The sequence below is a fragment of the Hyperolius riggenbachi genome, chromosome 3, assembly GCF_040937935.1.
Source record: "Hyperolius riggenbachi isolate aHypRig1 chromosome 3, aHypRig1.pri, whole genome shotgun sequence".
In the NCBI taxonomy this organism is placed as follows: Eukaryota; Metazoa; Chordata; class Amphibia; order Anura; family Hyperoliidae; genus Hyperolius; species Hyperolius riggenbachi.
In genome coordinates, this window is record NC_090648.1 from 307,495,688 (window position 1) to 307,512,105 (window position 16,418).

The 16,418-nt window shown below is 42.5% G+C and overlaps 1 protein-coding gene and 1 pseudogene across 8 annotated transcripts in view; both read left to right on the forward strand.

Moving 5' to 3' along the window:
* The window catches only part of KCNC2 (potassium voltage-gated channel subfamily C member 2), a 333,265-nt gene that overhangs the window by 197,705 nt on the left and 119,142 nt on the right, over positions 1 to 16,418 (forward strand). The gene's annotated exons all lie outside the window — the stretch shown is intronic.
* On the forward strand, positions 184 to 885 carry LOC137563760 (endonuclease V pseudogene; annotated as a pseudogene).

Below are 16,418 nucleotides of genomic sequence, written 5' to 3' on the forward strand. Positions count from 1 at the left end.
AAAATCCAGCTTATTATCATGGCTGCAGGTGCATAGGTGCAACTGAGTTTCCATTTAACCTGCATCTAAACTCCAAGAAGGGACAGGCAGCTTTTCTCAGTTAGTTCTCAGGTGGGGGTGAGGGTGTGGGGATGGAGGGGAACTGAATTAGAGGGTTATAATGCAAAGTAAACATACAGGCTTATGGCCTTCAGAGAGGTCCCATCCCTGGTGGAGGCGGTGGAAAGGCTGAAGGAGGAGAGGCCGGATCTGATGCCTCAGGTGCTGCTTGTGGACGGCAACGGGATCCTTCATCACCGCGGGTTCGGCATCGCCTGTCACCTCGGCATCCTCACCGGTCTCCCCACTATCGGAGTTGCCAAAAACCTGCTGCAGGTGGACGGGCTGGAGAACAATGAGGCCCACAAGGAGCAGGCAAAAGAGCTTCAGAATGGAGGGGACTTCTTCCATCTTCGGGGCAGCTCAGGGGATGTCCTGGGAGCGGCCTTAAAAAGCTGCACGAAAAGCTCCAAGCCCATCTACGTCTCCGTCGGCCACAGAATCGGCCTGGAGACGGCCGTGCGGCTGGTCCACGCCTGCTGCCGCTATCGCGTTCCTGAGCCCACCAGACAGGCTGACATCCGCTCCTGGGAGTTCTGCCTTAAGGTGGTGAACAGCAGTAAGAAGGAGCCCGCAGACCCTCCGGACGCCTCAGAGTGACGGAACTTCTCATCCTGAAGATCGTTCTGTGCTTTTATCGATTTTATTTTTACATTTCTTATATTTATATTTGCATTTATTTACGTTTGTAAATGTTCATTCTCTCAGGCTTGTGACATCCAGGAGTTTATATTTCAGTGTTTGGGGAAGGTTTATTCTATATCTCAGGGACTTTGGCAGAGAGATCTCTGCATTCCAGGATTAGATTGTGAGCTCCTTTGAGGGACAGTTAGTGACAAGATATATATATACACTGTACAGCGCTGCGTAATATGTCGGCGCTATATAAATATTAAATAATAATAATAATAATGGGACAGAGCTTGACTTCCTCGGAATGCCAAAAATGTTGCACAGTGGAATGGTTATTTGACTGTTTAAATAATAAATAAAATACAATATTTTCAGCCAGGAGCAAGGGCCCATTTACACTTAATCAGTTGGTGTGCATTAGTGCTGGTTAGCACGCGTTTGTACGCATTGGTACGTGCTGGTATGCATTTTTTTCTGGTACACATTTTTTCCATAGCAGTTTAGTGTGAAAGGTGCCATAGGAAAACATGGGCATTACTTTGAAAATCAGTTGTTCTTTCAGTTATAACTGAGAGCAACTGATTACATGTAAACGGAGCCTAAGTGGGTAAGTGAATTGAAGCTGGTTGGAGGTTATTCCTGTGATTCACCTTGAGATTTCAGATTGGAGTCAGTGATCAATGTATCATTATACTGTGTGTATCATGTATCCCTCTCCCACTGTGAGGCCCGGGTGGAATTTATGTATCTTCTGTACCTACATGAGATACTTTCTACTGTAGCTAAAATTGTACTGGAATGGTCAAACAAAGAATGCTTCATGAGTTTATGCACTACTTTAAACAGCTTGGGGGTATTTTTAATTAGAAAAAAAGAAAAAAAGAAAAAAAGCTGGAGCTAGTCTACTTTAGGGGACCCACCGTAAATCCCCATAGAGAATCTGAGCTGTGTTGAAAACGGAGCGAATTTCTGCTTTCAGCTTGTTTAAACCCCAACAAGTTATATCTGTATGGAAAGCTCAGAATCTGCTCTAACGAATGGTGCCACTTTCGGTGAGAAACTCGCAGTGTACGAGGCGCCGAACGGCCGCAATCGCGGCTCCGTCAGCCATCTTACATCTGTGCTGCTCATATTTTTCTCCCTCCTCATTGGAGGGATTGTTAGCTGGGGGCATGCCAGAAACTGCTCTCACAAGACTCACAAGTTACCATGTCTACCGACCTTCAGGGCTGTGAAAATAATACGTTTGGCCGACTGAAATTAAACTGTGCTGAACAGATAGTAAATTACATCCTCCTGCTCCCCCCTCCCATCTGCCAACACACCACCCAGTGCAGTAGTAATAGGAAGCCAGTAGAAAACATTTCACTTTTTTTTTCCTCTCTGGCACACCCCCAGCTAACAATCCCTCCAATGAGGAGGGAGAAAAATATGAGCAGCACAGAACAAAGATGGCCGATGGAGCCGCGGCCGTTCGGCGACTCGTACATGGTGAGTTTCACCTTTTGCGCACCGAAAGTAGCATCATTCGTTAGAGCAGATTCTTAGCTTTCCATAGTTATATAACTTGTGGGGGTTTAAAAGAGCTGAAAGCGGAAATTCGTTCCGTTTTCAGCACAGCTCAAATTCTCTATAGGGATTTACGGTGGGTCCCCTAAAGTAGACTAGCTCCAAAAAGCTATTGTCATAAGGATAGCTAACAAATTATTTTATTGCAATCTGGATCTGTTTTCTAGTGCTCTTTTCAAGCAAAAAGTATCATTGTATCATTCAGTATATGATATTCAGTATTTTGTGCTGCTGTACACACTCCACACTATGAGGTCAATTCATTCAATTTCAGTAAGTGGAGGGTAGTTTTACTGATACTTATGCAAGGTATGTAATGAGCCTTGCTCTGGGTTACGTACGCATGGCTAGCATTGCGCATTGCGTACTTGTATAACATATATTGTTAGTGTAACGCGCATTATACTCCTTGTGTAGGTGTCAGTTAAATTGCCTTGCTAGCAACATGGAAATATAGGGAATTGGTCACTATTATTGAATCAGAACTCTTTTTTTTTGTTGTAGTCATTCATTTACTTACATAATGAAAGCTTTTGTCAGGCAACAAATCACATGCTGAATGTTAAAGTGGATCAGAGGTGAAAAACTAACTATAACAAGTAACTCGTCTATATATCTCATCCAAAGTTTATATAGTTTACACAACAAATCTAGCTGCAAACAGCTTCAACATTATATGATTATTTCTTCCTGATACATTGAGGGCAGCCATATTCTGATCATCATCATTACACAGGCAAGCTGCTCTGCATCTCCACCCCTCTGCCTGTGAAAACTACACTCCCCTCTCCTCCTTTCACTCCCCCTTTGCTCCCACTTGCCTCTGAAACCTCAGGCTGGTAATGCCTCCTCCTCCTCCCTAGACTGAGCTCCCATGAGGACTTGCTACATTGGACTCAGAATGCCTAGGCGCTGAAGGACCTGTAGGCGAGGCTTGTTAAGTTTATAGGGAATTAGGGTATTAAAACAACAACAAAAAAGTATTTGGCTTGAGGCATGCCCTATAAACTATATGCAAGGGGCACAATTATGCAATGAGTAAAAGTTTATCTCGGATGTACTTTAAGGTGTTATAAGCATAAGACAGGGTAAAAAGGTGGATTGGCTTCTAGCCCCTCATATATTTCAGCATATTTCTCAGTGTATGTGAAATATTTCCCACTGTGTTTGCTAACTAGAATGATGTCTAGTATGTACTGCATCGATGATATCCTGTTTCCATGGTGATATCCAACACTTATGTTTAGGATACAAATGAAAATAAATATATATTAATTAAAACTGAACCTTCTGCAGAGATGTTATCTTACTTTTGAAATCTGACTGCTCCCTGCATTGCAAAAACAACAGTTTTACCCCAAGGATTGCTGCAGTTTTGCATAAGAAAAAGTAGTGTAGCGTTGGAATCCCTTGTCAATAGTGTTCTTGGCAGTTAAGGGAATGCTCTTCTTTTCAAGACTGTTAAAAGGGAACTTTAACTCACAAATAAATTTCATCTCAATCCAAAGGTGATAACCCCTTTCGCACGAGAAACCTTTAGGGCTCTTTAACATTAGGGCAGATTTTCTGCGTTTCAACGCAAAGGGTAAAGTTTGCGTTACCCAAGGTGAAATGAAAGTCCATAGACTTTCATTTTAGCTTTCACATATAACGCAGCCTTTTTGTGCGTTGCATTACACTGCACCCAGGCGCAGTTTTTCGACCGACGCTAGCTTTATGCGTTACAATGTTAGTCAATGTAAAACGCACACTATACGCGTTTTTAATCCGTTAACGCAGGTAATCAGTCCCAGAATGCAACAGAGGAACAATGTAGAAAGTTGAACGCTAAAAGAAAAAAAAATTACCTGCGTTTTTCTATGTGCTGTAACGCATTGCAAACGGATTAAAAACGCACACTCACTGCAGTGCAACGCATATCAAAACGCATACAACAAAACGCATGCTTTGAGCGTTCTCCAACGCAAGCTCTGATGTGAAAGAGCCCTTACCATTTCTTGCATAGATCAGCAAGGACGTCTGTATAGCTGGTATTGTGGAGAAATCCCTCCCACATTGTGTTGTCAGGACCATGGTTTCCAACTGCCAAGCAAGCAGTATCTCCCTCTGTACACATATATATCTATATTTTATCACAGTGTTAGTGGGTGTGCAAATGAAGACAGGCACCATTTAGTGATTTTTAAATTCAAAGCTTTTTTTATTGCATTAACCCTTTGCGGACTGCATCACGCTGATGGGCGTGGACGCGGCGGCAGCCCCAGGACCGCCTAACGCCGATTGGTGTAATGTTCTTGGGGCATGGTTTGCGGGCGATCATGCACACCGAGGCGCACGCATCCCCACTCTGATGGCAGAGCTCTGCTCTGCCTTCAGTCTCCCAGACTGTTAGACGATTAACGATTAACAGACGATTATCAATAAAATTTGGTCATTTTACTGATTCCAAAACCGTTAGAACTAATTATTGGAACTCAAATTGCTCAGTGACCCCTGACCTACATACACAGGTGAATCCAATTATGAAAAAGAGCAATTAAAGGGGGTCAATTGTAAGTTTCCATCCTCTTATCATTGTCTCTGAAGAGTAGCAACATTGGGGTCTCAAAACAACTTTCAAATGACCTGAAGACAAAGATTGTTCACCATCATGGTTTAGGGGAAGGATACAGAAAGCTGTCTTAGAGATTTCAGCAGTATGTTTCCACAGTTAGGAACATATTGAGGAAATGGAAGACCACAGGCTCAGTTCAAGTTAAGGCTCGAAGTGGCAGACCAAGAAAAATCTCAGATAGACAGAAGCGACGAATGGTGAGAACAGTCAGAGTCAACGCACAGACCAGCACCAAACATCATCTTGCTGCAGATGGAGTCACTGTGCATCGTTCAACCATTTGGCTCACTTTACACAAGGAGATGCTGTAGTATGCAAGAGTGATGCTGAGGAAGCCTTTTCTCCGCCCACAGCACAAACAGAGCCGCATGAGGTATGTTAAAGCACATTTGGACCAGCCAGCTTCATTTTGGAATAAAGTGCTGTGGACTGATGTAACTAAAATTAAGTTATTTGGGCATAACAAGGGCATTATGCATGGAGGAAAAAGAACATAGCAATACAAGAAAAACACCTGCTACCTACAGTAAAATATGGTGGTGGTTCCATCATGCTGTGGGGCTGTGTGGCCAGTGCAGGGACTGGGAATCTTGTCAAAGTTGAGGGACAGATGGATTCCACTCAGTATCAGCAGATTCTGGAGACCAATGTCCAGGAATCAGTGACAAGGCTGAAGCTGCGCCAGGGCTGGATCTTTCAACAAGACAATGACCCTAAACATTTCTCAAAATCCACTAAGGCATTCATGCAGAGGAACAAGTAAGAATGACCATCTCAGTCCCCAGACCTGAATATAATTGAAAATCTGAGGTGTGAGTTAAAGAGAGTTGTCTATGTTCGGAAGCCATCAAGCCTGAATGAACTAGAGATGTTTTGTAAACAGGAATGGTCCAAAATACCTTCAACCAGAATCCAGACTCTCATTGAAACCTACAGGAATCGTTTAGAGGCTGTAATTTCTGCAAAAGGAGGATTTACTAAATATTGATTTCATTTCTTTTTTGTGGTGCCCATATTTATGTACCTGTCTAATTTGTTTCACCACTTGAGGACCACAGACCAGGACATTTTTCTGTTAATAGGCCACTGCAGCTTTAAGGCCAAGCTGCAGGGATGCAGGGCCGCACAACAGAGGTCTCTGTTGGTGGGGTCAGATTGCCCCCCAAATGTTTGTTTGTTTATTTATTGTTATGTGTTTATTTTTATTAACATTTCCTGGTTTTTTTGTGTTTACACATTCCTCCCTCCCCCCGTGATCAGCTGTCATAGGCTTCAGCCTATGACAGCCGATCACCGCCGAGAGTCAGGAAGGGACAGCTGTGTGACACGGCTGTCCCCAGTACAGTGCTGCTGCAGATCGAAACACTGTACAATGTTATTAAACAGCATCTAACAGTCTCCCGAACAGTGATCGCTGTTTGGAGAATGAAGGCGAAGCTTTGCTCCGCCTACCAACAGGAGATGCGCGCGCAGCTTGCATGCAATCTCTTGCAAACTGGAGCCCCAGGACTTTATGACGATCGGCATTAGGCGGTCCTGGGGCTGCTGCCGCGTCCACGCCCATCGCTGTGACCCGGCCATGTAGTAGTTAAACAATTATTGGACACTTTCTGTAAATCCAATACACTTCATTTCACTTCACAAATATCACTGTGTGTGTCTCCTATATGATATATTTAAGTGACATTTTGTTATCGTAACAACCAATGATTTATACAGGAAAATCATGACGATTACCATAGGTTGCCCAAACTTTCGCATCCCACTATATATATACTTGGGCAGCACGGTGGCATGGTGGTTAGTGGTCTCGCCTTGCAATGCTGGGTCCCTTGCTCGAATCCCAGCCAGGTCAACATCTGCAAGGATGTAGTAAACATGTAGTAAACATCTGCAAGGAGTTTGTATGTTATCCCCGTGTCTGCGTGGGTTTCCTTCAGGCACTCCGGTTTCCTCTCACATCCCAAAAACATACAGATAAGTTAATTGGCTTCCCCCTAAATTGGCCCTTGAGTATGATACATACATTACATGATACATACATAGACATAAAACTATGGTAGGGATTAGATTGTGAGCCCCTCTGAGGGACAGTTAAATGACAAGACAATATATCCTGTGTACAGTGCTGCGTAAGATGTCGGCACTATATAAGTACTAATTACTAATAATTAAAAAAATATACACACACACACACACACACACACACACACACACACACACACACACACACACACACACACAAACACACACAGAAATTGACACACAGACACACACAGCCAGAACCTCTCTCTCCAGGTTGTCTTAAGGGGCCCATACACCTAACGATTTTCCCGCCGATATACAGCCATTTTGATCACAGTGATCGAAACGGCTGTGAAATCGCCGCGCACACCACTTACAGAACGATCGATTTTCGTCCAAAATCGATCGTTCCCATCGATTCTCGTCAACCCATCCATGCAGAAGATTGTTCTCAGTCGCCGACGGGTCGGGAGTGCGTCCATAGCGGCATTTGAATGCCCGACGACCGACGCAATACAGCGGTAAGACATTACCTGCTTCAGCCAGCGCGAGTCCCCTGGTCTTCTTCTCCGCTTCGGGCTTCGGGCTCCAGAGCTACACAGAACTTCCTGTCCCGGCAGAAAGTTTAAACAGTAGAGCGACCTCTACTGTTTAAACTTTACCTGGATAGGAAGTTCAGTGGCTGGAGCGGAGAAGAAGACAGCAGAGAGGGACTGGTGCCAGCCAGAACAGGTAATGTATGCAGGGGAGGGGGGGGGGGCAGCAGCGGCAGCTCCACAGATTGTGATTGGTTTCAGGCTGAAATCGATTCACAATCTGTTTGCGGTAAAGGTGGCCATACGATCCCTCTCTGATCAGATTTAATCAGAGAGGGATCTATCTGTTGGTCGAATCTGATGGCAAATCGAACAGTGTATGGCCACCTTTACACAGGCCAGCTGCAATTGTACTGGCAGCAGGAGGGGTGTTGGTACATCCTGTCTGCATGTGCTCCTCCCCTCCCTATCTACTGCATGTAATAATAACTACAGCGGTGATAACTTAAGGACTGGAGTGATAAGATATCACTCTCACTGTGAAAGCTTATCACTGCATCTTAAAGTGGACCCAAATTAAAAATACAAGATTTTAGAAATAAAATCTATTTTCTAAATTATAATGATAAGTAGTAGCCTTTTTTTCAGCTGCATGATGACAAATATAAAATATTTTACATTTATTGGAGGAACCCCTCCCTTCCTTTCATATTGTCGGGATTTTTCCAGCAAACTGGTGGAGGAGATAAAAAACAAAACACAGGCTGCTACTGATGATGTCACAGCTTGTGTGAGATTTCACATGGACGATGCCCCTGTGAGGGAGGGTAGCTGATGACAAACACACCCATGATCTAAAACCTTCTACTAAGCTCAGAAGTAATGGCTGCCACCTGTGTAACCCTAGTTATGAAAAGAGAAGGGTGAAAAACATACATTGAAATGCTCATAGGCTTAAAGGAGTGTTTCTTTATCTTTATATGTGTCAGAGTGGAGCAACTAAATATTTTGAATTAAAAAAAAAAGTTTGGTTTTGGTCAGCTTTAACAAGGCAAGCTTATTTAGTCAATTAACAATTAAACTACCGATCGATGTGTGGTGATAAGTTTTTACCTGCATTATTTTCACAGCATGATCTTAGTGAATTGTGGACGTAGATTTACTATGTTTTTGTCCAAAGCTGTAAGCAAAAGGAAAATACAAGAGAACTCAACTGACCCAGCAAGCTGCTGTCCATGTTGGATGTCTGTGTGTGCTTTACTTTGAAAAATGTACCCTTACATTCTGTCCCAAAAATTGGGTCACAGAAAAAAGGAAGTTAGGTGGGCCCTTGGCTGTTAAAAGATATGAAGCAAAAACAACAACCTTTTTACTTACAAAAGAAAGCGATAGAGTACATGTTATATTTTTATTGTTGTTTTTGTTTCAGATAAATAGATTTTGTTCACTTATTTTCTAAGGATTGGGTTATCGATAAGCGGAAATAAAGGAAATCTCCCCAATTTGTAACACTGAAAGTAATGAAAGCCTGGCAGATGTTCTTAACATATCTCACCCTTCCCACAACCAAAAAGAACATTTCTGACAGCAGCAGTGAGGCGTGAGAGTGATGTATGAGTGCGGTCTCACTGTGAATCGGCTCCAATCTTGCAAGATTCTTGCAAAATCAGAAGTCAAGTTTGCCATTAAGGGCTCATTAACACCAGTAAGTGCATTTGAAATGTATTAAAATGCATGTAAAAATACATGCATTTGTCAGTGTGTTTTTGTGCATTTCATTGCGGGTTTTCATGCATTTCCACGCATTTTACTGCATTGTCAAACCACTGTGGTTTCTTGTTATACCTGGGGAAGTGATATAGAGGGGAACCAGCTGATTCAGCTGGGCTTATCTGCATGATCCATGTGCTGAAATGCACATAGCATGCATTACTATGCACTGCCCATAGACTATTATTAGTGTGTGCGCTGTGCGTTCATAGTGCATTTTAATCACTCCCCTCACAGTGAAATGCACTGCTCAGCAACGCATGGCTGTACTGTGAATTTTAAAATGTAGGTTAATGGACTTTCATGTTACCATGTTTATTGCATACTAAGGCCTGGTGCACACCAAAAACCGCTAGCAGATCCGCAAAATGCTAGCAGATTTTGAAACGCTTTTTCTTATTTTTCTGTAGCATTCAGCTAGCGTTTTGCGGTTTTGTGAAGCGTTTTTGGTGTAGTAGATTTCATGTATTGTTACAGTAAAGCTGTTACTGAACAGCTACTGTAACAAAAAACGCCTGGCAAACCGCTCTGAAGTGCCGTTTTTCAGAGCGGTTTGCGTTTTTCCTATACTTAACATTGAGGCAGAAACGCATCCGCAATCCAAAATCTGCAGCAGCCCGGGAGTATGCGTTTCTGCAAAACGCCTCCCGCTCTGGTGTGCACCAGCCCATTGAAATACATTACCCTAGCGGATCCGCACTCGCAAGCGGATCGCAAACCGCAGCAGAACCGCTCTGGTGTGCACTAGGCCTAAGTGCAGTGCCTCAAAAGTGACTGCAATGCACATAGTGTGAATGAGCCAAGTTTACCATTCATGAGGTGTGAAAAATATTAAAAATGACAATATGTATTCTGCAATGTATTTTCTGATGACATTTTTATGACACAGCCATGTCTGCATTCCTTTGGGCGTAATTTTCCCACTAGTTACTGCCAAAATTATAATGTCAGTTTTGCAAAAACAATTCTCATGACGCGACCAGAAATCCTTTGAAAAGCCTTTGAACCTGCCAGCGACAATTTTGCTCATCCTTAGACTGGAGTTCCACTAAATTTCCTTCTAAAAGGTGACAGAACTGCAGGTGTATGCATACTTTTGCAACCCAACAGCAGAACAATTTTAACCCATTCAGGTTCCGTCGTTTTCACGTGAGAAATGTTCACTTCCCATTCATTAGCCTATAACTTTATCACTACTTATCACAATGCACTGATCTATATCTTGTTTTTTCCGCCACCAATTAGGCTTTCTTTGGGGGGTACATTTTGCTAAGAGCCACTTTACTGTAAATGCATTTTAACAGGAAGAATAAGAAAAAAATGGAAAAATTCATTAATTCTCAGTTTTCAGCCATTATAGTTTTAAAATAATACATGCCTCCATAATTAAAACTCACGTATTGTATATGCCCATATGTCCCGGTTATTACACCGTTAAAATTATGTCCCTATCACAATGTATGGCGACAATATTTTATTTGGAAATAAAGGTGCATTTTTTCCATTTTGCATCTATCACTATTTACAAGTTTAAAATAAAAAAAAAATATAGAAATATTTCATCTTTACATTGATATTTAAAAAGTTTAGACCCTTAGGTAAATATTTACATTTTTTTTTTTATTGTAATGGTTTTTTTTTTTATACTAAAAATTTTATTAGGGTACTTTTGGGAGGGTGGGAGGTAAACAATAGATTTATAATGTAAATGTGTGTTAATTCTGTTTTTTTTTTCAGGTGTAGTATTACTTTTTGGCCACAAGATGGCGGCCATGAGTTTGTTTACATGACGTCACTCTAAGCGTAGCACGCGCTTAGAGTGACACATCGGGAAGGAAACGGCCAGAAAAGGCGCAGCTTCCGAGAGAAGCTGTCGCTTTTTCAGCAGGGGAGAGGAATCAATGATCGGGCTCCGTAGCCCAATACATTGATTCCTTGGCTACCGAATCCGCGGCCGGGAGTGCGTGTGCACGCGCACGATCGGCCGCGGGGGCGCGCGGTAGCGCGCATGGTTCCTGGACGTAGAAACTACTTCCAGGAACTAAAATAGGTTAATAACTATGGAGTGGATACTAAATCATTTAAGTTCTCCAATGTACCCAGTATTTCTGATGAACATTATTACTGACTCAAAGTAGCTGAATATATTTGAATGCAAGTATTTGTTTAGTTAATGTTAGAGATTTTATAAAAATTGCACAATGTACGTCAGTTTGTATTTTCTGAGGGCTTTTTTTTGTCAGGGAATTGTAGTCAGCCATTTTTAACTTTCCACATGTAATGAATAGCTTGGCTGATTTTAATATTCACTTTTCTGAACAAATGACACTTCAAAGCCGCTTGAAAAACACAGCTGCTTGAAAAACACAGATGTGTTTATTTCTAAATGTTTGAAAAAGTTAATACACCGGAGTCTACCAAGCGCAAAGTCAGTATTTTTCTGGACTTTCATGTGTGATATTGCCAGAACAGCAGTTTTCATTAATTTCTCAATGTCTGAAGTAAAATACAAAATCCCATTAAATTCCAGACTGTGACCAAGTGGCCAGGGCTTGAAGGTGGAAACCAATTTCCTACTCATGCAAGATACTAGCCATGTCATTTCTTCTGTTGTCATCTGACATGCTTGTATGTATATGTATTAAGGGGCCTATACACTTACCGATTTTCCCGCCAATACACAGCCGATTCGATCGCTGTGATCGAATCGGCTGTGAAATTGTCGCACAAGCGCTGACCGAACAATCGATTTCCGTCTGAAATCGATCGTTCTCATCGATTCCCGTCGTTCCTGTCCGTGCAGAAGATTTCGCTCGATCGCCGGCGGGTCGGGAGTGCTTCGATAGCGGCATTTGAATGCCCGATGACCGATGCAATACAGCGGCAATACATTACCTATTCCGCCAGCGCGAGTCCCCTGGTCACCGCTGCTCTGTCTCCGCGCTGGGCTCCGAGTCCAGCAGGCTTCACTTCTTCCTGTCCCGGCAGGAAGTTTAAACAGTAGAGCGCCCTCTACTGTTTAAACTTCCCCGGCAGGAGGTAAAGTGAAGCTGGAGGAGCCCAGACTGGAGAAGAGACAGTGGAGACCAGAGGGATCTATCTGTTGGTCAATCTGATGGCAAATCGACCAGTGTATGGCCACCTTTAGAGTAGCACTCTTGCCATTAGTTCAGTAAGGAGCAGAAAGTGTGTCTAATGACAGGGCATCTACTGGTAAACCTCCACCACAGGGCTATCACACTGCAGTACAACCCCCTCCAAATGGGGACTCACCGGGTTCAGAGACATTACAATCTATTCGTGCACGGGGGGTGTATAGCCATCCTCTGCCTCTCTGGCACTCTCTGCCACCCCTGCTACATACCTCAACTTCTAGCACACCACATAAAAAAATGATAAAATACTGTTCCAATAGTGATATGCTAGAAATTCTGCACAGCAGGAGCTGTCACACAAACATTAGTAAGGTGTAAATGACAGTGGTATTGGTGGAAAGACTCACTGTCCTAGACTAAGTGAATCACTATTGCCATATACTCCACCTGCCTTGTGTGCAGATTGCCCTCCACGGGTCATGTCCCGCGTTCAGGATCAAACTGTTGCCACTGTGTTAGAGCATTATCGCATCCAGCCAGCCTACACATTTTGCGTACTTGCATCATGATCTATGCTCCCACGCATTTCGTCATTAATGCAACTCATCAAGCCCCTGAACTGTAATAAAAAACATAGGGCGCTGCACCTGATTTATGCTGAATGACTTGGTATGTATTTTAATTTATGTTTATATTAGATATATTTATTGAGTGACGCATACAGTTGTTTCTTCATGCTTTTACTTTCAAAAGGAAGGCTTTTTATGCAATTGACTATTTATGTAAAGTATATGCATGATAGCTCCAAATGGTTGCAAGCGCTGAATCTTTTTTTGTATGTCAGCTGTGTTCTCATCTATTTATTTATTTTATTTCACTTTTAGTAGAGTCTTGTAGAATCTTTATGATTGTAGGGTATATTAAAGAGGAACTCCAGTGAAAATAATGTAGTAAAAAAAAGTGCTTAAGTACATAATTATGTATAAATGATTTAGTCAGTGTTTGCTCATTGTAAAATCTTTCCTCTCCCCGATTTACATTCTGACATTTATTACATGGTGACATTTTTACTGTGGGCAGGTTATGTAGCTGCTCCTAGCTGTTTTGGCTGTTAGAGACAGCTGTAAACAGCTAATTCCTGTCTGTGAACATTGTTACATTGTGACAGTTTGCCCAGAGTACCGTGGTCCCAGAGCTTCTTGTGGGAGGGGTTTCAGCACAAAATCAGCCATACAGCGCCCCCTGATGGTCTGTTTGTAAGAAGCATTATATTTCTTATGTAAAAGGGGGTATCAGCTACTGATTGGGATAAAGTTCAATTCTAGGTTGGAGTTTCTCTTTAAATAACATCATACAATACTACAAAAGGGTTCTGATGTGTACGCTGTTCTGGTAACTACTAGCCATTTTAATTCCATAATATTCTACTACTACTACTACTACTACTACTAATAATAATAATACTATTCATAATATTAATACTTTAGTCATGGTAAATTGATTGCAAAAAATGGATTAGCCACTAACCAATTCCTTCAAATATATGTTATATATTCAACTTCTTTGTTTTTTAATTACTTGTATACTTAAAGAGACACTGAAGCGAAAAAAAATAAAAATGATATAATGAATTGCTTGTGTAGTACGGATAATTACTAGAACATTGGCAGCAAAAATATTCTCATAATTTTATTTTCAGTTATATAGTGTTTTTTATAACATTGCATCATTCTCTAATATTTGCAGTTTACACACTACTCAGCATTCTAAATGATTTTACAGAGCAGGCTAGTGAACTTTTGAATTGTCTCCTCGAGAGAAAAAAATAAATACAGTGACTGACAGTTTGAGATAACAAGCTTCAGGAGACAGAGCCCTCTGCGACTTTGAAAGTCGGGGAGCTCAATGGCTCTTTTGCATAGATTAACAACTGAAGTTCCTTAACTCTTCCTGTACTTGAAACAATATTAGACTTATGTTTTTGCTCCTAATGTTTTATTTCTTAGCTGTACTTTTTGCTTCAGTGTCTCTTTAAACAGATTGGAGAACAAAAGGATGTAGAGAATATAAAGCAGAAATACTGATTTCTGTAAACTAAGCAAGATTTCAGAGTGAAATGGTGTTGTACAGCTTGTAAAGAATAAACAAACAGCTTGCACACTCAGGATATACATATATTACTGTGGCATTCCCAGCCAGATGCAGTCTCCAGTAGGATAGCACCATTGTCATGTTATTTACACAGTGCTAGATGATTTAACGGGCTTGATTCACAAGATTTGCAAAAGTTTGCATTATCGCGCACAATAGTTATTAACCTATGAAAATATGTAAGTACGGTAGTTACTGGTTACTCACAGGTACTGGCTACCTTAGAGGATACCAACTACAAAGCAGATAGGGATAACAAACTCGTACCCACTTTGAACTGAGATGATACCCTAGTAATGAAATACAAAGAGATGGAGGGACTACTAATAAACTGATTAAAAAAAGTGCCAGAGTTCTATAAAATAAATTAAAAACGTTTTAAATAGAGAAAAGGTAGTTACCTCCTCCGTGAAAATACCATAGTGAAATACCTCTCTCTTTGAGAGAGGTGCTAATGCTTGCTACACAGCCATAGCAGTAAAGGCACCTGTTTTTTCACTGACCTGAGAAAGCGGGCAAGCACCCGCGGAACGCATTGTCAATTTTATGTGCTCGAATAAAAGACCTTTTTCAATAAACTGGTCCAAATTCTTTAAGAGCGCTAAGATTACCTCTCTGTTTATAAGGTTAACAGCTTATTAGCCTATCTTTTATGCGTTGGGTGCCTCCACCGCTGTTTTAAGTGTGTTTTCATACCTCTTTTAGAAGTGATAGTTTTTTTAGTTGTCCTAAAGAACTTAAAGAACTTTCGGAGTATGACCTCCCAATTCCTGACACAGCCCTGGAAAACCGAGCGGTGACGGTTAATTTCTCACCTGCTCTGATGGTGGTTGCAAGGATTTGCAACCCACCTTGGTGAGTACATACATCGGGCCCCAGGTCTCTCTCACTCACTGGGGCCCCCAAACCACCATGCGACACCTAGAGGGAAGTGCGGGCAAGCCCTGGACCTCTCACCTCCAGGGAACTCACCCCACCACCTCTAAACTGAATGCCAACTGCAACAAACACAATTGCTAACTTCCAGTCAGAGCAATATCCTGCCTCTATCTGACCAGCAGACGCTAGTCAGCCAATCAGGTGCACTGTCATACACCCTTTGCCTGCTGTACCATACCTAGCAGGAATTACATAGATTAGCATTCAGGTGGGAGGCTTCGGTTGGACGCAATCGTGAATTGCGTCGTTTACAGGGACGCCCCATGTAGGCACATCTCACACACGGTCCCCTCCCTAACCACTCACCTGTCAACCGCATCGTAGAAGCTGCAAAAAATAAATTTAAAATCACAAACACTGGTCCACATGACAGCCCAGGGGCCCCAGGTCTCTCTCACTCACTGGGGCCCCCAAACCACCATGCGACACCTAGAGGGAAGTGCGGGCAAGCCCTGGACCTCTCACCTCCAGGGAACTCACCCCACCACCTCTAAACTGAATGCCAACTGCAACAAACACAATTGCTAACTTCCAGTCAGAGCAATATCCTGCCTCTATCTGGCCAGCAGACGCTAGTCAGCCAATCAGGTGCACTGTCATACACCCTTTGCCTGCTGTACCATACCTAGCAGGAATTACATAGATTAGCATTCAGGTGGGAGGCTTCGGTTGGACGCAATCGTGAATTGCGTCGTTTACAGGGACGCCCCGTGTAGGCACATCTCCCACACGGTCCCCTCCCTAACCACTCACCTGTCAACCGCATCGTAGAAGCTGCAAAAAATAAATTTAAAATCACAAACACTGGTCCACATGACAGCCAAGGGGCCCCAGGTCTCTCTCACTCACTGGGGCCCCCAAACCACCATGCGACACCTAGAGGGAAGTGCGGGCAAGCCCTGGACCTCTCACCTCCAGGGAACTCACCCCACCACCTCTAAACTGAATGCCAACTGCAACAAACACAATTGCTAACTTCCAGTCAGA